Below are 21,606 nucleotides of genomic sequence, written 5' to 3' on the forward strand. Positions count from 1 at the left end.
CTGGAATTCAGGGGCCCGGGAAAGCTGCCGCCTCCTACTTCCTGCCTTTGGGCCCTTGACGCCAGCTGGCTGTTCCCCAGACATCACTTCTGTGCCCCCGTGAGAATGAGCGGCTCCAGCAGCACGACTCTTCTCTGGTGAGCCTGGAAGGATGAGAGAAACTTCCAGTGTGCCTTGGAGTTATTTGTTTACATGCTTCTCTCTGCTTTGGGCTATAGGCCCTTGACATCTATAGATACTAATATTATGATAATAATACCAGACACTTATCAAGCAATTATTAAACTTTGCGTGAAGCATCTCATTTAATCCTTAAAGATAGGTAATATTAGCCTCTTTTTTTTAAAATAAAATTTTTTTTTTTTTTTTTTAACAGAGAAGGGGCCTGAGGGAGGCCCATGCAGCAGCAGGAGCAGAGCCGGCAGGGAGCCCAGGTACCTTGAGTTCAAGGCCTTGTTCTTGACCCTCAAGCTTCGGCCGGTCCCTGGAACTGCTGATGCGCCAGCGTCTCCAGTCACATCCTGTGCCTGGTCAACGTCTGCAGACTGAGGCAGCAGGCGGATGAGACAACAAGGGGGCGTGAAGCAGCAAACTGCTCTGGAAAGGCGAGTCTGGGGACTGCGCTGGGAAGGAAGCTTCAGGAAATGAGTTTGCTCCGTCTGCCTCTGCACGAACTGGCTGACCTTGGAGGAAGTAGCACCCAGCAGGGGAGCCCCAGGGGGGCTGGGGAGACCCTCTCTCCCACTAAAAATACCTCCCTCAGCTGCTTGATGGTGCCTGAAATTGTACCTTTATGGCCTAATTCCTTTCGCTTAGGCTGCTATTCCCCTGTTAAAATGCAAATACTCCTGGGAGAGGCAAGTTATTAAACTTTATTAGTCTTTTATATCTCGTGGTGAATTTATTGATCAGACCCTTTTCCTTAGAAATGGCTGGGTTAAGGGAGAAAGACGGAGACCATATAAACGTCCCCAGCTCCAGGGAATGAGGTCACCTGGAAGGCAAGAGGTGGGGGAGCAGGGGTTTAGGGAAGAACACTGAGCGCTGAGAACCCAGAGGCAAACACCTCCCCTGGTGTCCACTGGGCAGGGCCCCAGGGGCCCCGGAGCCTGCGGTTTTCAGCCATGGGCTGAGGACCACAGGCCCCGACATCAGAGGACCCAGTTACTGGGGCGGGACGGGGCTCTAACTTGTCATAGCTGCCTTCCTGGCTTCTGCCCTGTGCGAGAGCAGTATCACTGGCAGCCCCATAACACTGCCGACAGCTTCTGCAGGTGCGCTGCAGCCGGCCTCGCTGATCTCTTCCTGCACCGTGCGTGCTCCTGGAGGCCCCTCCCACCCTTCCAAGTCCTGAGCTTCTCTCCTGGGTATGTGATGCTGCTGCTTGCGGCACTTCTCGGGCCCCTTCGGCCCGGAGGTGATGCCTCGGCTTCACTCTCTATCCTGTGCAGACCCTTCTCTGAAATCCTCCTGCGCCACCACCCACTGCCTGGACTGCAGTCAAAATGGATCGTGAGAGAGGTCCGTTCTTAAGGATATGCCAGGGTTTCGAGAACAACATTATTTTATGTGCTCTCAAAACACTTTGTTCTGCCCTCAGATTTATGGGATGGCCTTTATTACTTCAATAAAACATTTAAAACAAAAACGAGAGTGGAGGCTGAGGTTTGCAGCCTCCTTTCTCTGGATCCAGCCCACACAGAAATACGCCCTCACTTCCCACACTTCCTCTCCTCAAAGACCCCAGCAGCTGTGGTCTCCTATGCGGTTCTGACGCTCAGGAATTAGGTAAGGCGGTACATCAGACTGTATCTTTTTTCAACATATAGTGTTTGTCCACCTGATGGAAAATAAGCTTATATTCCACCACATGGAGTACATTTTTCTGCTGTTCAGTGATTTATTGCAGTTCAATGATTCAATGATTCATACGCCTTGCTTTTGAAATTGAAATAGCACACAATAACACTTTAAATGGAAAAGAATGTGGTGGTTATACTTAGTAGTTGCAATGAGACAGAAGTTGCGATGAAGGTTGGTGAACTTTACTGGGGGACACTCCTGTGCTCTGAACCAGCTCCGGGCCTAATAAGCCGTGTAGCCTTGTGCTTCTGGCGTTCTTTGAGCCATTTATTCAACCATTATTTATTGAACGTCTCCTATATTAGACATCATGCCAATCCAAAAAGAGAGGCAGGTGGATTAAATGGATCTTCCCAGTCTAAGAGTCTGCGGAATAGCCAATTTTAGTTGGCATTAGAAACCTTGGCTGTTTGCTAAGACTAAGAATGATGGGCAAGGATTTTCCTCTCACTTCTCCAAGATCGAGTGAATTTTCCCAATGAGGTCATAAGAACCTCAAGCGGGTGGCCAGTGGCAAACCTTGCCCTCCTCACTGCACAGCATCGGAGTGCCGGGGGCTCTGGGCTCTTCCTGACTCGCCTGATAGAGTCAAATACATCTTACTTCCTTCCCAGTGGATTTTATTTTCTTGCTCTGAAGGCAGATGGTTCTGTCTTGGGTATTGGTCGTCAGGAACACTGTGAAAAACCCAGGGGGCACCACTCCAAGTGCATTTCGATCGACCGCTTCGTCTCCCCCTTTACTGCCGCTTCATCCTCACGAGGTTTGGAGTCCCCGCCCCAGCAGGCGCTGCGCCAGGCTTCAGGCCCATAGCCCCGGTCCTTGAGAAGCTCACAGCCCGAGTGGTGGTGTGGGAATCCTGGGTGACGGCTGGTGGAGTGTGAGGAGGAGCGCTCTATAACTTGACTGGATGCAAGAAGGCTTCTCCTTAGGGGCAGTGCTCGAGTTGACTCCTAAAAAATAAGTGAGTTATGCAGGCAGACGAGATGTGGAATGGTGCTCTAGGCTGACGGAATAGCGTGGTCAAAGCCCTGAAGTAGGAGCATGTGAAGTGTTCAGAGTAGCCGTTTGGAATGAGGCAAGGTACAGGGGATGGAACATCCCCCGGGGATGGAGAACCCTGGCTGGGATGGCCTCCAGGGACCTTGGAGTGGCCACTGAATATCTCAAGCATGGCAGTGTGCGATCCGCCCTTTCTTCTCCCTAAATGCTCTGCTGTCAACGAGACCCCACGTACCAGAGCTAGCTCTTCAAATCTTGTGCCTCCTCTGTCCCATTCCTTCATGGGAATTCTGACCTCTTGCTTCCTTTATTGCCTTTCAAGAGGAGAACTCACTAACGCAACCTGCTAATAGTTTGATGAATAACCTTTCCTTTTAGCAGAACAAACATAAAATCAAAAGGAACTAAACTGAATAGTAGACTTTCAGACACTGAGATATTTTCGGGAAGAAGGTTTTCTTTAGGAAGGGGGCCGCTCCCCACCACACCACTCTACTGGAGAGCGCAGGCAGGCCGGCAGCAGGGCCATGCCCCACCACGTGCCTGCTCTGATTCAGGACGATGGTGCCGTGGGCCTGCCGTGCCATGCAGCTGAGCCTCCAGGCCTTTGGCATGTCGCCTCTGCAGGACCAACTGCGCTCTCTCATTATTCAGCCACTGTGCCTCTCTTTACTAGAAGCTCTCATCACTTACAGCGACTGCCAGCTCAAAGAATGGCAACTGAGGGGCCCAAGGAGACAAGAGGGCCATTCAAATGCCAGGGGAGTTTTGAAATATGGCAACAGGCATCTTTTGGGTTGAACCTTGTGTCAGGCTCTAAGGGGATTTAGAGGAAAAGCATGTTTCAGCTCTTCTGAGAAATGTTTAGAGTTCCTTGAGAAAAGTGTCCAATAGAAGAAACAAGGTAAACACCATACTATAGTAGAGGGTGTGAGGATGGACTTTGTATGGATCCAACTCTTAGCGTCACAGATGTTGACGGGGGCAAGGGCGGGGCTGGGCTGGGCTGGGGAGGTCGCCCTGGGGGCATCGGCCTTAAACTGGGTTTGAAGCAGTGCCAGTTTTTTCTCTGTTCATGTTTGTGTGCATCTCTGTCAGTCCTGCACCGACTGCTTCCTGCTCTCACTTCTTCGCCTCCTTTGGGCTGGAGTCTTAGCTGCCACAGTGGCTGTCATGGTGCTAAAGGGACACCGGCTTTGGAATCAGATAGACCTAGCTTTGTGTGACCTCGGGCAAATTACTAGATCCTCTGACTTCAGTCTCCTTTTCTAGAAAATGGGAGTAACAAAATATTGACGTTATTTACCTCATGTAAAGATGTGAAAGAAGTAAATATATTTTAAAAAATAACATTCAGGCTGCTGAGAGCTCTCACTAAAAATGTTGGCTTCCATCACTGCGGCTCCAGCCCGCCTGCTGGAAGGAGCCGAGGCTGGGGTGCCACAGTGAGGCCTTTCTCCTGGGCTGTGGGGATCTGCCTGCCAAGACCGTCTCTGCCAAGCTCAGAGGCTCCCCTGGGACCTGCTTCCTCTGCCCCTCTGGGTTCCCACTCTCCACAGCCACCATAGCCCTGTCTGCCGCTGATGCTGGCCAAAACCTCATTCTCCTCTGCCCCTCAAACACCATGAAAATGACATCAATATCAAAGAACTGACACAGCCACAGCTGTGGTCTCCATTCCCATTTGGAGGCAAAAACCTTCACATGTGCAACTCCCATATTTCCAGGCTCTCAGAAGCCCAGTCCCTGTGAAACAGCGAGAGTACCAGTTGTCGTCATCCCTACTGCACGAAATGAAGCTAACTTTTTGAAAAGTTGCTTGCCAAGTACATTATCTCTGTTGTTCATCCCCAAAAGCTTTGAGGCAAGGGTCATTAACCCTACTTTTACAGATGAAAAATGGATACCGTGAAAGATTAAGTGTCTTTCCCAAGTTCATGTTGAAAACAGCGGAGCCGAGGGACTCCCTCTCTGATCCGCCAGTGGGACGCCCATTATTGCTTCCTGCTCTGTCTGATTTGCAGCTCCGGAAACTCACTCCCTCACATCCAATCCTCCTGCGAGAGGTGGACTGCTCTAAGCAGACACACAGGTAAACAGGTAGATGACCATTTTATCCTCCCTGCACGTGCATAAGCCCTTGCAGATGCATCATTACACTGGCCACTGTCCCCTGTGCCCACCCACAGATGGCTGTGAGGGAAAATGTGCCCAGACACTGAGCTTTACTTAATGTTTTTGGGCAGGAAAGGTGTGAGGGGAGATTCTGCCACTTAAGATTGCAGCAAACCGGTTGTTCCAGCAGCTCTTCCAGACTCCTGGCTGCCCTTTGACTCTGTCTTGGGCTGCCCACTTAGGAAATCACCTTATCATGCCTCTTTGTGATTGTATTTGCCCAAGGAGTGAGCTCAAAGGTCCTTTTAAATTAAAAGGTTTTAAAAAGACCTCTCTGAGTGGGGAGTAGGGCAGGGGAGCCCTGAAGGGGGTGTCAGGCATCTAGGTTGCAGGCTGCTAGTTCCACTCTTTAGCTGGAGATACAGGTCACAGTCAGTCAGCAACTGCGAAGGACTCAGCTAATCTTACAGAGAAGGTCAAAATCCAGTGTGACGCCTGACTTCCGAAACATGGGTAGAGGGCCTCTCTGAGACGGGATGCTGGGGATGCTAACACTTTACCCTCATTTCCAGCCTCAACAAATGTCGTGGCACCCTGTAATCAATCTCCAGACTCAGGAGACGTGCTCTCGGTGCGTTATCCTCAAGGAGATGGAAAAGGCTGATATTCTCCCACAATTTCTATGAATGTAGAATGCAGGATGAGACAGAATAGCAGGGTCTTAACCACGACTGAGAAGTCAGAAGAGGCACTGTGATAGATTGGATTGTTGGCCCCAGTTCTCCACCCTTCCCAGGAACCACACCCTTGCCATGGTCTCTTCACGGACAGAGGTATTTCCTTACCCTTTAACTTTGGGCTCAGTCATGGGGTCAAAGAGATGTTAATAGACGTGATGATAGCAGGGTCTTTGAAATGTCCTTGAGCAGTGGGGCCTGCCTTCTCCTTAAGATAAACATGCCCTGCCAGCCAAAGAATTGCAGGAGGAGGGTGAGAGACACGTGGAGCAGAGCCGCCTAGGCCCACCCCACTGAAGGGAGGCCGCCCCGGGGAGCCCACAAGCTCACGAATGAGAGAAACACTTATTGTTATTGACCACTGATACTTTGTGGTTGGTTTTTACAGCCTAATTGTGGCAATAACAACCTAGTCAAAGAACCTCTTTGTGTGGTTACAAAATCCTCTTTCCACAGGTTTCTCCCTGAGTCACACAGTTTTTATAGGCGTCTACTACATGCAGCGCAATGTAAGGCCCTGTGAAGACACACGGAAAGTAAAAGACACAAGCCCTGCCTTCAGAGAGATCAGTGTCCACCTAGGGAGGTAAAGCAAACACCACTGTTTAACCTCGCAGCTCACTGTAGCGAAATCGTGGAAATTACAACAGGAAGGACCACATCAGCTCCCAGCTGATCGCGCCAGGGGTTTACACCTCTACCCACCTTCTGTGTCTTCGTGTGTGTGCAGACGTGCTGACTCTGAGAGCTGTATTGAATAATAAGACACGTAGATGTTTGCCGTAGATTCTCACAGCCGCACACACGTGTGTAGACCATGCAGAGTGACTGGAAGGAGGGAAAGTGTAGCTCATGGCTAGCCTTGACTTTTGATTGCAGGTCTGACGTTTTAAAGATGAGGCACCTGAAACAGATGTTAATCAGGGTCGTGGTCATGCCACGATTGAAGGAGCTGGGGCTGGTGTGGCTCCAAAGGCCACGTTCTTTCTTGTCCACTCTCTGGCCACCCCTCCTCTGTCAAGAGGGCGTGTGGCCTGGCCGCAGTGTCTCAGCTTTGGAGAGAGCTGGGCCTGGTGCTCATGCTTTGTCTATCACTTACTGGCTGAGTGACTCGGGACGTGGTGTCTAATCTCTCTTATGTTTCCACTTTCACACTTTTAAAATGGGGATAATAGGTGCTGGCCCTGTGGCCAAGTGGTTAAGTTCGCGCGCTCCGCTGCAGGCGACCCAGTGTTTCGTTGGTTCGAATCCTGGGCGTGGACACGGCACTGCTCATCAAAACACGCTGCGGCAGCGTCCCACATGCCACAACTAGAAGGGCCCACAACAAAGAATATACAACTATGTAGTGGGGGGCTCTGGAGAGAAATAGGAAAAAAAAATCTTTAAAATGGGGATAATAATTTCCACCTCTGAGAGGTGTCAGAGGGTTAGAGATGTTTTGTCTGCTATAGGCTAAATTGTGTCCTCCCCCCAAATTCGTGTGTTGAAATCTTAACCCCCAGTACCTCAGAATGGGACTATTTAGCAATAAACCGTTTAAAGAGATGATTAAGTTAAAATGAGGTCAGTTGGGTGGGCCCTAATCCAAACGACTGGTGCATTTATAAGAAGATGACGAAACTGGACACACACACACAGAAAGCAGACCATGTGAGGACACAGGGAGAAAGCGGCTATCCACAAGCCCAGGACAGAGGCCTCAGGAGAAACCAGTCCTGCAGCACCTGGATCTCAGGCCTCCAGCCTCCAGGACCGTGAGACAATCACTGTCTGCTGTGTGAGCCGCCGTCGGGGGGTGCTTTGTTACAGCAGCACTAGCTCACTAATGCAGGGTCTAACTCCTGGCAGGGAGTGGACACCCAGGCAAGAGCGACCCTGAGCTACCTCCTCTCCTCCCATCGTCCCCTCCCCCTACTTCTCATTATTGCTTTTTCTTGTTCTCCTTCCCTCTTCTCTCACCCCTCTCCCCTTCCTATCATTTCTCCCCCTCATTCCTTTGCTTCACTCAAAATACATAGATCTCCAGGCTCTCAGCATGAGGCAGGAGGCCAGGGTGTAGGGAAGCAACCTAAGTGCCGTCCTGGGCAGCACAATGACGTTCCAGTCAATGACGGACTGCACACCAGACGGTGGTCTCAGACCATTAGTAATAGGTAGGACCGCATGCCAGACGGTGTCCTCAGAGGACTAGTACCAGGTAGGACCACATACCTGATGGTGGTCTCTTAGGAGTAGTACCAGGTAGGACTGCATACATGATGGTGGTCTCATAGGAGTAGTACCAGGTAGGACTGCATACATGATGGTGGTCTCAGAGGACTAGTGCCAGGTAGGACTGCACACATGATGGTGGTCCCATAACATTAGTACCATCAAGCCTAGGCATGTTGTTGGCTGTGCCATCTAGGTCTGTGTAAGCACAGTCTGTGATGTTCGTAATGACAAAATCAACTAGAACGCATTTCCCAGAATGTGCCCCTGTCATTAAATGATGCATGACTGTAGAATTTATGTCATATAAAAGGGAAAGCAAAGACTCTGTGTGTTTTCCTGGACTGGCCAGAGTCACGGAAGAGTAACGATGGGGTGAAACCTTGAGCTGCTCCTGAGAGGAACACCTCTTTGAGGGTTATGGAGCTTAACTGAATTGGATATTGTGAGAATAGGAGCTTGAGACTTTGTGATAGGTCATAATTGCCTTTTACTTACCTAGAAAAACAAGAAACTAATATGTAGGAAGATGCCTTGTCCTACTTCATCCTACAGTTTTAGGGCTGGATCCCTGTTCTGGAAGGGCCTTCTGGCCTATGGTCCCTGTTATCTAAATCCATGCACCCAAAGACAGGGTGGGACCAGAGGTGGCCCAGCATGCCAGTGGGAGTGCTACCTGGGCCAATCCTGTCACTCTTCCCAAGGATAGTTAGAGTCGTCTTTGGCAATAGGCTTCCCTTCCAGAAAGGACACTTTCCTCATCCAGAAAAATGAGTGTAATCAGCCTGGCTGGCAAAGTTATTTTGAGAGTTCCTGGATGAGAGGCTGTGTGTCAACCCAGGGCATTGCTGTTTTCCTTTCTGGGGTGGGCCGGGGAGGAGAGACATGGGAAAGCAAAGCAAGAATGTCTCCTTGGCAGCTGGGCCCCAAGTCTCTCAGTCACATGCTGATGTTGCAAAACTGCTCACAAACAGAGCACTCACGGAAATGGGTAGGGGAGCTGAGGACCAGGCAGGCAGGCTCAGGAGAGAAGGATGCACGCAGTAAGTGGGAGGTTAGAAGGTCAGATGGGAAAGCACTCACACCAAGGGGAAAGGTCTGGTTGAGTGGCCCTCTGCATCGCTGGTGCTTGGCTTCTTCTTCGTCTTTGAGGTGGGCACTTGGACCTGCCTGCATTTCTGCAACATGGACTGCAGAATTTCCAGAATTCCTTATTAACAAGTGTAGGGGAAGACCAGGTCAGAGGTCAGGAGAAGGGACACCAAGACGAGAATGAGAGAGTCAGAATGGAGATGAGGATAAGGGAGGAGATGAGAACAGGAAGGAAGGAGGGAAGAAAGGGAAGGAGAGAGGTGCAGGAAGGGAGTTCTCTTTCCAGAATGAGATCCCAGCCTGGGATCAGCAAAGGGCAGCTTCCCTAACAAGATTTTGTTGCCTTCCAGATGACTTTAAGCAGAGGGTAATAGCAGCCTTCCACATGTGCTGGGCTATCACCTCCAACAGCAGGACGAGGATTACCCTGCAAGGCACAGCTGACTTCTCTAGGTAATATGCAGTCCAGAAGCTTGTTAAGAAAAAAGCAAATGCAGCCGCTGAGAAGCTGGTTATGTCTCTGCACAGGGCTGGCAAGAAATCTGGGCCCTGGTCCTTTCTTTTTTCTTTTTTCCTGACAATAGAAGAATAACTTTGAAATGGGAAGAATCCTAATGAGGTCCAAAGAGCTCCCTTTTCTGGCTCTCGTTCCTCAAGATGGAGCGCTAATGCCGCAGACTTGTACAGACCGTGTTAGGATGAAGCCGCCAGTGTCAGCTGCTTAACATGCAGAATGAAGGAACCATAAAGTCAAGTGCCTGTAACTTGGAATGTGAGCGATACAGGAGGGAAACAGCCTGAACAGAAGGCGGCCTGAGCGTCTCATTACGGGTGAAGGGCAGGCACTCCATCTGGCACCACAGCCACGAGCATCCACCATGTGGGTGCAGGTGCATGTGTGAAAGGGGACACCTTCATGGACATTCATATGTACACACACAAGCACACACACATACACGTGTACACACACATGCACACACTTGCCATCACAGGTGATACCCAACAAGAGAATCATAGCTCTAGCCATCATGGAACTATAAAAGGTGAGCCACAGGGCTGCACTGACTCAGGAACTTCCTTCCCCTGGGGAAATTCACCTTCTCAGGACCGAGAAGAATAGCTGAGAAGAACTGTAGAATTACCTGTTCACTTCACCTGTTCACATACAAGAACAGTCAAAGTTATAGTGTTAACCTTTGGCAACCCCAAACCTTCAAATACTGTCCTCCCTCTGGTGGTGATCATTCCAATGAAAGTGCTGTGCCAGCTTCTGGCTGGTTGTTGCTGGCTCTGGTGCATGAGCACCACCTGTTACAACCATCGTTATTGCTCTCACTGGTGGAGGGAAACTAATCTTCCCATGCTGGTTTGCCTTCTCATCAGAGAGATTGGTTTTCCGTTCTCCAACATCTCCTGTTTCTCTGGAGAAATCGGGGCTGCGCCCTCCTGGGCAGGGAACGGAGGACACCACAGCGAGGCATAGCACAGCATCCCTAGTCTGTAGCTGAGGAAAAGCACAGGTGCACTGGCCCTGGGGTTTGAGAAAGGCTGGATTCCAGAGACCTGGGTTCCATCCATCAGTTACAAACTTTCAGGGTCAGAAATAATCTTCAACAAATACAACTCATGGTGGCTTGTGCTGACATGCCAGTGTCCCCTCAGTGAGTGTGCAGTATGTTTCAAATTCTCCTCATCATTCTCCCTCCAGGATTCTCTAGAAGGAAAGCCACTAAGATAACCCTGGTGACCTCCAGGGCAAACATTGGAAAGACGATCTCTCTGGGTGAGGACAACAAGACAGCTAGATATTCAGTTTTGTCTCTGACAGCTGAATCTGACCTTCTTAGAGTGTCTCATTGATTACGTTGTGACATTACTTTGACCTCAGCTGGGGGTGGGGAGGATGGGGTCATTACTTCTAGCATACGTTTGGACTAACCATGACCCAACCCATAATACTTTATTGCACAGTTGCAACCAGGCTAAAATATTTATACAAGACTTTGCCAAAGGGTATAGGAAAACAGAAGATGAAGACAAAAGCAATCTGGATTCAGACAGTCTGCTTGATAAGAGATGGCCCAATGCCATGAGCCAGTCCCGCCTCATTCCACAAGAACCTGGAAAGGCAACAACGGCTCCCCAGGGAATTCCCACCTTTGACTCCGCTGCTTTCCCTTCTCCTGCTTCTGTTTCAGATGAGGAGACCCAAGAATACAGCCCTCTTAGTTTTGGGGGCTGTTTCCCCACGTCCCACCTACACATACAACTCAGGCTGGAAGGAGCTCCAGGGCTCGTGCCGTAGAGTGGTGTGCACACTGGATGCTCGGAATCGCCTGAGCGGTTTGTTATAAATGCAGATTCCTAACCACAGCCGCAGGCATTTTGATTCCACACATCCTGGAAAGATGCTGGGAATGTGTATTTTTAACAAGCCCTTAGGTGATGTGCTCTCTAGACATTTCAAAGAAAAGGAAACTAAGGCCCTAGATTGTTCAAGGTTACACAGACGTTTAGCAAGAGTTTTTGTTAGTGTTTCTCCTCCTCCTGCAACCTTGTGCCCTGATCAACAGACCTCAGCAGAAGCCAAGGGAGAAACAAGAAGCCTCAGATTCTAAGGAAAAATTTATGTTTGACTTTCTACTGAAGAGCTCATTTCCAGGTTCTGAAAAGAAATAGAGTCCCTGACGTGAGAGAGAACCTGCTGGTGCTCCCATTTAGAAGGGGTGTGCCCACATTCACTTAACGTTTGTTACTCAGACCCACGGGAACCATAGCTATATCAAAGTTTTTCAGCGAGCCGTCCTCTACTGCCAAGGGTTTAGGAACCCAGACTTTGTGGGAGTCATAGAAAGGACAGAACGCAGGACTGGTTTTAAAGAAGCTGAGTTCTGAGCCCGGGTCTCTCTCATTTTTTTTTAGGAAGATTAGCCCTGAGCTAACATCTGCTGCCAATCCTCCTCTTTTTGCTGAGTAAGATTGGCCCTGAGTTAACATCTGTGCCCATCTTCCTCTATTTTTTATATGTAGGATGCCTGCCACAGCATGGCTTGACAAGCGGTGCATAGATCCGCACCTGGGATCCGAACCGGCGAACCCTGGGCCACCAAAGCGGAACATGTGAACTTAACCGCTGCGCTACTGGGCCAGTCCCCTGGGTCTCTTTCATTCTTCTAACTAGCTAGGTGACTTGGGGAAAATTATTTCCCCTTTCCAAGCCCCAACTTTCTCTCAGAAGCTCTAAGATCCCTTTGCATGTTTGTAACTCTCTTGAGAAAGCAGGACACCAAACTTTGAGCAATGTGCTTATATTGAAATTGGGGCAAATGACAGAGAAATCATGAGAATGAAGGTGCAGTTTCTTTCCTCAACACTTCACCAAAACTTAATGTCATGTCACCCTTGGAAGCCCCACCCAGTCCCCTCACCTAGCTGTGACAAAGTCACAGTTCAGAGACTGTTATGAATTACCAATCTACCTGTCTCTAACCCAGGTGGCCTGTCTCCTGCTTCCTCCAGTCCATGCACAGTGAACGTTAGGGGCTTCACACAGGACAGAGAGGGACAGGGGAAAGTTCGCCCATGCTGGTCATTAACAGGGCTGTGGCTTGACAGTGCAGGCAAACATGCAACCTCCGTTTCTAGACATTGTCTATTCACAAAGATATAGAACAAGGAAGGGGGTGCCTCGAACCCCCTCTCTACTGGTAAAAGCCAACGCAGCTTTCTTTTCTGCTGTACACATTTCCTCTCTCTAAGCCTCAGCTAAGTCCATTTGTCGCTGGGAGTAAACTTCCAAACCTAGGTAGTGCAGGGGCAAAGAGAGGGTTCAGGAGGACAGGGACATGCATGATGCTGTGGAAGTCCATGGCTGACTTTCCAACTGAGAGCCACACTGGGCATGGGACCATTTAGAATAATAGAATGAAATCTGGCGGGGGCTCAGAAGTCATCAGGGGCTCCCACTTCCCGTTTACAGAGGGCGTGTCTGAGGCCCAGAAGGGTGAGTTGCTACTCAGCGCTACATCACTAAAACTCACCCTCTCTTCTTCCAAAGTCTATTCCAATTCTCTTTCTCTCTTCCTAGCCCACCTCTTCTCTCTTCCGTGAACTCAGGGAACACATTTCACGACACGAGTGCCGCATGGCATTCATTACAGGCTGCTTTGTTCCTGTCCATCTTGTCCCTCTGGGTAGACTCTCAACAAGACAGAGACTGTACTCCTGTGTGTCCTCTGTATACAAGGCTTTACACAGAGTAGGTGTCCAGCAAGGACACATTAGCTTGAAGTGGGCAGTGGTGACCATGGCTCAGCAAAGAAGGAAAAATGCTGCTGCAAGTATGTGGGGCGTCGGGAGGAACATGCCTCTGTATTATCTCTTTAAAAGAACATGGCATGCTTGTCTCCTGCCAGCCACCTTGAATGTCACCTTATCCCCTAATTCTACTGCACAGGCCATTCATCAGCTCTCATCCACCCTTCCGTCTCTCACCACATCTGGGCCCTGAGCCTTGCCTTCTGCTCTTCACACTGTCAAAGTGCTTTCCTCCTGCAGAATAGAACCCTGATGTTTTTCTGGCTCCCCCGTCCTCCGTCCTTGGCAGATTCTCCTGCATGGTCTGGCCCTCCCTGAGCCTTTCCACACTATTCTAATCCTACCCACCTCTCTGTTGTCCTCTCATCCCAAATGCAGTCTCTCTGACAAGACGGAACATTGAGATTGCATAAAGGTTCTAGGGTAAGGGAGGCCTGGCCATAAGAAGAGGGTGGTGGAAGCAGTCATTGCCAAACAGATCCAGGAGGATCTGACTGGGACCCCCTGGAACGATGGCCTCTCCAGCTCCAAGCTCAATGTCTCCCTCCTAGGCATCTTTATAAACAGACTAGTTCTTCATTTAGCCTTGGCGTTTGTCAAAATTTCCTAATTTGTTTCTCTCTCCTCACACCCCTTCACATGACCCCTCACCTTTACACACATACTCCCCAACACTTTTTCTCTTAAAAATATAAATCACAGGTACAGGTGACGATTCATGGGGGAGGAGAGTAAAAATTATTATTCCCTAAAGATCCTGGCTATATTTCCCATGACTCATCCCTATACTGCTAAGAAGACAGCCTCAAAGCTGTGTTGACTAGGAGATTCCGTTTTATTTATCACTCTGTAGTGGATTCTTTATTACTGCTAAATTCTACCTATAGTTCAGCATAAAAGAATTCAAGTCTCTTTTTCTTTAAAACAGCCCCCACTCTCACCACCATCCAGGCAGCTCAAAAAGAGATTCTGAGAGTTGGTTCTGGCCCAATGACCCTCCGAACATGCATGCTCACTGCATAGCTCATATGTAGAAGTAGTCAAAGGCAAAGGCCAGCTGTCACCGAGAGATGTATCTAAGCAACTTTGGTGTTAAGCAACAGATGGGAACTCAAAGTGTCCTAGTCCACTCCAGTCAGAGCAGGCTGCTCAGGACGTGGCCTGGGCTAGAGGAGAGACTTGATTTCGGTGGGGGAGGGGCCAGCAGAGGAGAGGAGAGAAAAGGAGAGGAGACGGGAGGAGAGGGAAGGAGGGGAAAGGAGAAGAGAGCAGATAGGGACAGGAGAATGGAAGAGGAGTAGAAAGGGGAGGAAGATGGTGAAAGACGAATAGACAGAAGAAGATGGTTGGGTTCAAACACATGGAATCCGGTTCTGATAGTCATTAAGGCTAACGTTTAGAGAACAGCCTGAAGTTTTCTCAGAGTAAATGGTCACAGTTAAGATTTTTGAAACTTTTTTGAACATGCTATTTGGTTGGTGAATGCATCTCCCAGGGTGTCAAAATATTCCCTCTCGAGAACCTTGGTGACCAGGATCATCCACGGGCCAGAAATTAGTACCACCTCACTTCCTGGCTTTCTCTTATAGAACTGAAGGGCAGGCATGCACTGGGGGATTAATTTCTGAGAGGAGCTGCCAGGCATGGAGATGTGGATGGAATAGTGCAAAAAAAAAAAAAAAAAAAAAAGGAAGGGGGGAGGGGGAGGGTTGAAGAGGGGGTCAGCTTAACAAAGTCAACTTGATGATTGGGAAGAATTGGGGTCAGCCTTTGGGTCAGTATGAGCTCCCTCCTTGCTTTCTACTTTCCTGCAAGTGTTCTTAGGAAAGAGATCGAGAGCTGTCCATAAATTCCCTCTATGTGCTGAGACACCCTAGTGATCAGATGATCCAGCCAAGCCTGTCTTGGGTCACACAGATCAGGGAAAACAGCTTGACAGCCTGTTATAATTAGTCTGGGAAACTTTCCCAGAAGGGAGAATGGTGCGAGGTATTAGGATGCCAGGCAGCACCTGGTAAATAAACCTCAATCCCAGCATCTCTTCTAACCCCGGCCCCACCTTCCCCGCAGCGCCGCATGCTTTTCTCGTGCACCGTCTGTTATAGACAAGCCCCTAACCCTCTCCCCACCTCTCTCCCATTGGCCTAGAGCAGTTGCAGCATGGCTGACATCACAGGAGCCACTTATCAACGCTTCCTCACACACACCAGCAGGACAATGAGTTGCCATTTCCGCAGGGTTCTGGAATGGGGTCATTAAGAGCTGTCATTCTCTTTGTCTAAACCAATTTGTCTGTATCACTTTTTGTCGGCCATCAGAATCCCTCAGACTCGTGGAGCGGTGTCTGAGCCCTGAAAATGCTTGGCATATGGCAAGCATGGCACGTGCTTCCGAGCCGTGGCTCATCCTTGATTGAGATCTATCATCACCGGCCAAGCCTCCAAACTCAGCAATTGATGAATCCCAGGCTTTTGTGATTTGCCTCCTCCCCGGGGTGATTCCCAGGCCCAACCTCGCCTGGAAAGTACCAGGTGCGTTTAGTCTGGGGTTGATGAGATGCCTCTTTTTGTTTGGCTTTTAAAAGCCAGACAAGAGGAATATTGGGAACACCAAGCCCATTGTAGTGCCAGATTCTGAAACAGCTAGATGTGTATATGTGTGTGTGTGATAGAAACTACTGAAAGATGGGTTTCCGGGGATTTTACACACACACACACACACATGAATACACTGGCAAGGAACAGACTCGGGGAAAAAAACAAAATTATGTTACCCAAAACTCACACAAGCAATCAGATGAATGTTTCTTTTCTTTCATAGAACCCCTATGTTTCAGCTTAATGGGCATTTTTTTTTGGTCACACAATAACTGAACCCCCTTCATATGTTGGGGGAAGTTCCTATCTCCTGAGGCAGAAACTGCCTGCTATTGTATAATAAATAGCATATAATATAATCACTACCCTAGACTAACTTTTCAAGTTGTGTAGAGATTGCTGTCCTGGCTCCATCAATCAGACACACACACTCACTGTAAACTGGCTACAAAGACGAAAAGGACTGTGTCGAATCTATTTTAGGTAGAGAGTGCTATAACAGCAGGAGCGGTAGCAGCCACATCTGTATCCAAGGGCAACAGTGGCATTTATGACTTGTGTCCAGTTTCTGCGGTAAACCACAAGACAATCTGTGGCCTCTACTGCCCAGAAATGGCAGCAGGGGTGTTTTCCCCTGCTTAGCTCTGTGATGTAATTTGGGGCTGTGTTGCTCACTTTGTAGCCATCAATTCTGGTTCTCTGACCCTCCCAGAGATTTTGTGAGCTGTCCAACTTTCTTTCGATAAATTATGCTTCTGTTAAGCCAATCAAAGTTGGTTTTTGTTGCCTGCAATTAAGAACCATCACTGATGCAAAAATTGGCATGAGAAGTGATCACAGACATCAGAACCATACGAAGATGAAAGGTGGACCTGGAATTAATTATCTAGTATTATTAATTTTGAGGGCAGTAAATATTGAAATTCCATTATAGGACAGCATTCTGACAGAGGCCTACCATGGGAATCTGCTTATCAAATTGTCATCTGTTATCTTCTGTAATAATGTTTCCATTGGAGGAAAAGCTTTGGGGAATCAGGTGGCCAGTTACATGGAACAGTTTGAATGGCAGGGTGACACCAATCCCTGTTGGGTGGGAAAGATTTTTTCAAATAGTACTACAAAATAAAAGAAAGAGAATGAATAGATAAAACTCTTAAATTCTACATGTAAGCTATTGGCTAAAAACCAGGAACTTTCTGTGAGTGTACTAAAAGACTCTGATTTCTTTCATATTTAAGGTTGAGACAACCAAATGCAGGCTTAAAATTTGATCCCGTCAGTACCAAGTATAATATCCATTATGTTCATAGCTTCATTATGTTGCTCAGATGAAAGCTAAGACAGTTACTGGGAAAGAGTGACACTCCAAAACTTGCAAGGGATATATAACAAGATTCAGATAATTCAAAGCACACTGACCCCCAAACCCCGCTAAGCATCATTTAATAGTCACAACAGCCCCCTCTTTTCTTGTTTGATTAGGATGTTCCTGCCTTGACTGAAGATCCTATAATGACCTCACTTGAAAGAATTACCTTGCAAGAGGAAGCTAATTCTTCTAATCGCTCACCCCCACCTTTACTCCTAATCTCAATACCCATAACTTGAGTCTCTTTCCACCATGTCCCAGGGAGTCATGGAGTAAGGGCCACTATGTTGAAAAAGTTTGCTATTTCTCCAAACAGTAAACAATAATTAATGCTACAACCTTGTGGAAATCGCAAAAGTAGTATCATCCTTAAATTTTGAGATATGAAGGGCTGATGTGATGATTGGATAATTGTTCATCAAATATTCACTCCACTCCCTTTCCCCCTGGAAAGGAGCACACCTATAATAGTCACTGAGTCACTACTTCCGGGTTTGGCCATATGACTTGCTTCGGCCAGTGGAATGTGTCTAATGGACTGTGCTTGCACAATTTAGCTTATCACGCTGATTCACCAAGAAGAGGACATGCCCCAGGTAGCTGCTGGCTAAGGGAAAACATGGAGATACGTAAGGGAGACCTGAAACCAATCTGCAGCCTGGAGCTGGGGATCAGAGACTAGAGTCTGGAGGCTAGATCCTAAAGCCTGGAGACCAGCCTCACTGCTGACTTTCAGTCACTCTAAATTTTGGGATAATATATATCCAGCATTATTGTAGTCAATAGTTGACTAATATACATAGTTCTCCCTCTCATATCCCTGCTTAACTCTCTGTTTATCCAGTGTGGAAAACTGTTGGCTCTTGGGTTTTGGAGAATGTGAAAATAGACTATTGTAGGCTCCATCAGGTCATGACCTCAATTGAATCTGCTGTTTCAGATATTTCCATTTTGGAGCAAATCAACACAAATGCTGCATGTGATACGATCCTATCTATCTGGAAAATGTTTTTGTCTCTCTATTTCTATAAGAAAAAATAAAACAAAGTAAAAATGATGACTTTTCTTTAACCTAGCAGGGGTAAAAATATACACGATGGTCCTTACTCAGAGTTACAATAACTCTAGCTCAATATAATAATTTAGTCCAGAGATACCTTGCTCATCTCACCATCCCAGAGAGAATCATTCTAGTCCACTATAATTGATGATATAATGCTGATAGGACTTAGAAAGTTAAAAGCAGTAAGCAGCCAAAAAAGACATGTGTATGTCAGACGGAAGGAAACAAATTCCATGACAATGCTGGGGTATTCCAACTCAGGGACATGTGAAATATCCTCCAAAATGAGGAACAAATTGTTGTCTTTGCTTCCTCTGTCTTTAGGAGAGATGCACAATACTTGGAGTGTCTGTGGATTCTGAAGATAGCATTTACATTATTTGGATATATTGCTCTCGTTCATATATTAGTTGACAATTTTAGATGATCCCTAAGGTTATCAACTTTGAGTGACGGTGTAAGTAGCACTGATACTTGGCTATTATGATCCTGCATATCCAGGATTAAAGTGTCAGAGATACATATGATGCTTTACGGATCCTGAAGCAAGCTTTGAGAGCAAAGTCTCAAGGTTGGGACTGAGGATTTTGGAGCAAAGTCATGTTTCTTCAGCAAGGAACTACTTCCCTTTTCAGGAAACCATTCTTAGCTTGCTAGAGGTAGAGCATGGGACACTAAGTAACATGTGACCTGAGCTGCCCATCATAAATTGGGTATTATCTGATCCATCATACCATATATCCACATATTTCAGTATGCCTACAAGACTCCAACTTCAAGTAAAGGTGACATATAAGAGATCTTAATCAAGTAGTTTCTACATGCACATGTAATTTTCATATACAGCTCTCTTATATTTTCTGTGTACCTATTCCTGTCATACTGTCACTCTTATCTAAACCCACACCTATAGTCTCATGATCAGTTAACTGAAGAGAAAAAACTCTAGTTAGTTTATATATGTCTTCAAAAACTAGTCTCCTCTTGGCCTTAGAGCCCTAATCAGAGATTGGCTCTGACGGGCAATAGAGGAGTGAAATTCTCTGAGCACTTGACTTCACAGCTGGAGGACGAGGAGTGATGCTAATAGGAGAAAGCCCGAAGTGCATAGTGTCAAGGATTCAAGAATTCTGGCAACTTGCAATATTCAAGTAATATTCTGTGACTAGTCAGATTCATACAGGTATAGAGACAAAATGTCCTACATTTTCCTCAAAAATACTCATTGTCCCCATATTACAGCTGAAGTTTTAGCTAGTGATTCATGCATCACAGATGGTCTTGCCAAAAGTAGCATCAAATTTGGCTGTGTTTAAAAAAAATGGATTTCTATTTTTTGGAGGGGATATATGGTTATGCTAGTTATTGCACAGAGGAAAAACGATTGCCACTCTAATAGAAAGACCCTTCATTCTGCAAGCCATATATCTCATATTCTGTGGACAGGCTTGTCTTAATTTTTGGATTTGTCCATACAATTGCTGTAAATAAAGGAAACCACCAAGCTATATGATTTAATTCAATTCAACAAATATTTGAGATTAAATCTATTCACGTCCTCAGGGAACTTAGGATTTTGGCTGGGAAGCAAGACAACAATTAGTATACAAAATCTTGTGTACAATTAAGAAAAATAGAGAATAGTGTAGAATATAGCTAATAGGCCACATATGCATAAGCACATACATATGTGTACTAAATCTTATATACGCGCATGCATGTGTGCATCCATAAACTCTCATCCAGAAAGGATTTAAGGGTTTATGGCTTCACAAATATATACACAAAGATAAAATAAAATATTCAAATGAGGAAAGTGGGAAAAAGGAAAAATCAAAATAGCAAAGATAAGATGTCACAAGTTCTTAGTATACATGGTATATGTTTTAGATTTAGTAAAAGGAGAAACAAATTTGTCTCTAATCTACAGCACCCAACTCAAGAGAGAAAATGAAGAAAAATTGCTATCATTTTTAAGGATGGATGTAAGAATAGGCCAGAGGAATAGAAACTAATATTTATTCAGCAACTATCCCATTTAATCCCAAAATAAATCCTATGCAAAAAGTGTCGGTTCCTATTTTAGAGAGCAGGAAACTGAGTGTCCAACATGTTTAAGAAATATTTTAAACTCTTCTCAGCTATTAAGCAAAAACCTAAGTCTCCAACGCCAGACACCCCTGTGTGCGTCACATCGTGCCCCCCCGCCTGACAGCGTTCCCCTCCCCCCCCCCCCGCGTCACAGTGTGACCCCCCTGCCTGGCAGTGTGCTCCCCGTGTCACAGCGTGCCCCCCCCCCGCCTGACAGCGTCCCCCCCCCCCCGCGTCACAGCGTGGCCCCCGCGTCACAGCGTGCCCCCCCCGCCTGACAGCGTCCCCCCCCCGCATCACAGCGTGACCCCCCTGCGTGGCAGTGTGCTCCCCGAGTCACAGCATGCCCCCCGCGTCACAGCGTGCCCCCCCGCCTCACAGTGTACCCCCCCCCGCGTCACAGCGTGACCCCCCCCCCCGCGTCACAGCGTGGCCCCCGCGTCACAGTGTGCCCCCCCAACCTTGGCTAAGCAGAGACAGGAGAGACCCCTCTGTTTCTCCTGGCGGGTCCTTTCCAATAGCAGAGCCTGGTTACACAGGGAAGCGCCATCCAGTTGACCCCGCGCTCTAAAGCATTTCCGCTTCCGCTGCTCCAGTTACTCCTTCTCAGAGAACGTGCAGCCGTTGGATGGAGGGAAGGAAAGAAAACAAATTATAGAACCCAGGGAATTTCTACAGAAAGCTCAAGGCAAGCAAATAAAAAATGATAAATGCTCAAGAAGGAGGGGTGTAAATTGTATTTTTCTCTTCCAAAGGTATTATACAGAGAACGTCTCCCCAATTTTCTGGTGATTACTAGCCTCCCTGGCAGTGAGTTACCGTATATTAATGAATTTTATTTACTGCTGCTGGCAGAATGACTATTACAGTAAATCAGGCAATTAACAGCTTCCCATATTACACTCAGGAGAGAGGTAACAAGATGCCAAACAGATTAACTCTCTGCCTCATGTCTCCTCCAGCGCGTCTCCGTTCAGGGTTGTGGCCCCGGTGCCGCCGCCCGCTGGGGTCTGGTCAGGATGGGTGGCGTGCTCAGATCTTCCAGGGCCGGCGCTTGGGGCTGACAGCTGCGGGGAGAGGGCCTCGTCAGGAGTTGCTGACCTAGCTCTGCGCTCAAGCGTTGAGGAGAAGAAACGTGCAGTT

The 21,606-nt window shown here is 47.6% G+C and overlaps 2 long non-coding RNA genes across 2 annotated transcripts; one reads left to right on the forward strand and one right to left on the reverse strand.

Moving 5' to 3' along the window:
* Nucleotides 1–1,604: 1,604 nt before the first annotated feature.
* LOC139078774 (uncharacterized) lies at nt 1,605–21,032 on the reverse strand. Its single transcript, XR_011531853.1, has 3 exons — nt 20,925–21,032; nt 6,423–6,621; nt 1,605–2,816 (listed from the first exon to the last, which is right to left on the reverse strand). It is a non-coding gene; the product is annotated as an uncharacterized lncRNA (long non-coding RNA).
* On the forward strand, nt 15,621–18,366 carry LOC139078773 (uncharacterized). The gene is made up of 2 exons (XR_011531831.1): nt 15,621–15,871; nt 17,423–18,366. It is a non-coding gene; the product is annotated as an uncharacterized lncRNA (long non-coding RNA).
* Nucleotides 21,033–21,606: the final 574 nt, after the last annotated feature.

Source organism: Equus przewalskii, chromosome 2 (genome assembly GCF_037783145.1).
Source record: "Equus przewalskii isolate Varuska chromosome 2, EquPr2, whole genome shotgun sequence".
NCBI lineage: Eukaryota > Metazoa > Chordata > Mammalia > Perissodactyla > Equidae > Equus > Equus przewalskii.